This window comes from Drosophila yakuba, unplaced genomic scaffold (genome assembly GCF_016746365.2).
Source record: "Drosophila yakuba strain Tai18E2 unplaced genomic scaffold, Prin_Dyak_Tai18E2_2.1 Segkk2_quiver_pilon_scaf, whole genome shotgun sequence".
Taxonomy (NCBI): domain Eukaryota; kingdom Metazoa; phylum Arthropoda; class Insecta; order Diptera; family Drosophilidae; genus Drosophila; species Drosophila yakuba.
In genome coordinates this window covers 502,564-505,550 of record NW_025048801.1, presented here as the reverse complement: position 1 = coordinate 505,550, position 2,987 = coordinate 502,564, and the positions used below count along the sequence as shown (strand labels likewise).

Sequence of the window (2,987 nt, the reverse complement as noted above, 5' to 3'; positions counted from 1 at the left end):
AGAACTGAACAAGCGTCTGGCGGGACCGGCCGGGACAGAACAAGGGACAAGAGGTTGTGGCTAGCGAGGCGTATGCCTTTGAGAGCCCACCAATTGTTCACCCTAGTCTGGTGACCTTCCCTAAGCCCTCGACCTTCCTTCTCGCGCGTCCGCGGCAATACCAGGCGAAAGTCCGACTCTACGACGAGAGAGCAGAGGCGCTTGGACAATTAAAGTGCATTGTAAACTGAGCTCAAATAAAGATCCGAGAACGAAACTGCGAGTGTTATTACTGGTAACCGGGTGATCACGTTATTCTATAAATTTGGTGGGACGAACGCACAAACTCTACTGAGCTAGCCGCACGTATTCCGTAGCGAGCAGACAAGCAAAATCAGTTCGTTACACCTATGATTAATTACTGAAAATAATGTTTATTTATTCCTAAACCAGCTCTGGTTTGGTTCTAAAAGCTCTCTGTAACGCGATCTATCATCTTCTGCACTACAGGTACTTCAGGCCTGCAACGTATAAATTGAATTTTGATTGTTAGTTTGTTTGTGTATTGGCTGAGCTTGTAGTATAGCATGTCGAATTTGCAGGTGTTGCTTTTAGTCACAAATGTTTAATTTAATGTTGGTTTATTGATCCTATCAGCTCCTAGATGTTGATCTCCAGGTGCTTTGATACCGGTTATGTTGCCCGGATTGTATTAGTTGGGGCACGTGGGGCAAAGAGGCTGGACCGGAAACTAGATGCGTTTTATGTACGCGCCCTAAAAGGGCTCCTGCTTAACCACTGCCTGCTTTGCCTTGCCTGAAAGGGAACAATAGATGGATTAGAACTTGGCTAAAAGCGTAAGCTTAGGACACATTGCATACCTGACCGCATCACCTTTGAACCGCAATGAGAAGAAAAAGATGGAAGGGGAATGAAAAAAAAGGGAAGGATCAGTTTGCTCTTGTTAAAGTCGCAGCTGTTCAAGGGCTGAATCCACGCAGTCTTTTTTCTTTTGCAGCCTCACACAGTGGTGTGATTTATAGTTTTCTGTTTAATAAAAAAACCAAATTTAACCTCACTCTAGAGAGAAAGAAAATGTACTCACAATGTACTAAACAAACAGAAAGCCAATCTTTATCTTATTGCATTTCACGTTAATTTCTTTTCTTTTCCTTTATATATATATATATATCTGGTAAGATAATTTTCCCTTCACGTGGGTTAGATTTAGTGGGTGGGTCCGCATAGTCACAACATCTGCGGCCACTAGAACTTAAAGTTTTCGTCGTTTATTTATAGTTTATGCATTTGTTTACCTTTTTCTGTTGTGAGTTTTAAGATTCGATATTTATGTTGCGAGTTGTTTGGCAAGGGAAAAACTCCCTAGCTTAGCTTCCTTACTGAGCTAAGAAGAAAAGCAGTTTGTTATATTTACTGACGGATACCATTAAAATGTTTTCAATAATACAAGCTAAACATGTATCATCGTGGCCAACCTCTACGAGTTTATAATAATGGTGCTAAAGCAATCGATTTATGCCTACCACATCACTCGTTTGCTACATTTAGATTTTTCCAGCGCTTTTACTGAGTAACGGGTATAACATATAAGCGTCAGTTTTCTATCGATCTCTGTATAAAAACCGACTAAGCGTTTCCACTACATTACTTCGAGTTATTGAACTTCACCTACTGATTTTAGTTTACAAAGAAAAACCAATTTAAAGTAAGTAGCTTCATTTTAAAAATAAAGCAGGTGATGTCGCCATTATTAAGAAATAAACATAAACATTTTAAAACAAGAGAGAACGCTATAGTCGAGTTCCCCGACTATCTGATACCCGTTACTCAGCTAGCGGAAGGGAGAAGGAGGGTCTTAAACACAGTTTTTGGCGGTTTGTAGGCGTTATAGTGGGCGTGGCAGAAAGTTTTTTTCAAATCGATAGAAAATTACAAGACCAATACAAAAATGAAAAAATATCAAAACATTTTTCAAAAGTGTGGGCGTGGCAATATTTGGCGGTTTGTGGGCGTTAGAGTGGGCGTGGTAACATGAATCGACAAACTTGCGCTGCGTCTATGTCTCTGGAGTCTGTATGCTTAATCTCAACTTTCTAGCTTGTGTAGTTCCTGAGATCACAGCGTTCATACGGACGGACAGACAGACGGACATACGGACGGACGGACAGACGGACATGGTCATATCGACTCGGCTATTAATCCTAATCAAGAATATATATACTTTATATGGTCGGAAACAATTCCTTCTGCCTGTTACATACTTTTCAACGAATCTAGTATACCCTTTTACTCTACGAGTAACGGTTATAAATATCAATATAACGCCACAAATAAATCTAAATTCGATTATACGTAACCCACAAAAATTCAAAATTTGCGTTACTTTTAGAACACACCTGGCATACATTCTAAAAGTCTAGATACTCTGCTGCACCTGCCCAAAGCAATGGTGGGATGAACTTTAAAGTTTAAAAATGGGTTCAAAGAAACTTCATTCATTGCAAAAATTCTAATGCTGGTGAATTGTCAAAGAGGAGGCAGTAGAAACTAAATATAAGTTGTTTTTAATTTATGTACTTTTATTTTTGATAATGGGATATTTTTAACTCAAGGTGTATTGTCTGTATAAAGTTATTACGGTTTAATTTAAAAGCACTCGGCTAATATTGGCTATACTTCATTAATTTTCAACTGCACTATCTCACTCTATCCCATGCACCATTCACTAAAGAGAAGAATAGTGTGAAACGAGTATTTAGTACTTCTTAATATAAATTCCTATTATTTTTACGAGTATATGTATAAATATTTATTTATGTGAACACATTTAAATTGCTGTTGTAAGATTTCATATATGTAATTTTGTTAGTGTGCTTAAAGTGTGTATAAGCGATTATTTCTCGGTAAAGTTTTATTCTGTAGCTTTTGTATATACAAGCAGATATAAAACCTATATCTGTATATAATATACTTTAAAATAATATAAT

At 37.7% G+C, this 2,987-nt stretch overlaps 1 long non-coding RNA gene across 7 annotated transcripts; it reads right to left on the bottom strand.

Moving 5' to 3' along the window:
* Nucleotides 1-393: 393 nt before the first annotated feature.
* Nucleotides 394-1,636, bottom strand: LOC26536312. 7 transcript variants are annotated; one of them, XR_005562013.2, is made up of 5 exons: nt 1,524-1,627; nt 1,296-1,384; nt 1,085-1,236; nt 861-1,026; nt 394-795 (listed from the first exon to the last, which is right to left on the bottom strand). It is a non-coding gene; the product is annotated as an uncharacterized LOC26536312 (long non-coding RNA). The 7 variants fall into 7 exon arrangements; XR_005562014.1 differs by lacking the exon at nt 1,524-1,627 and adding an exon at nt 1,476-1,492; XR_005562010.2 differs by having other exon boundaries at nt 1,085-1,384; nt 1,524-1,636.
* Nucleotides 1,637-2,987: the final 1,351 nt, after the last annotated feature.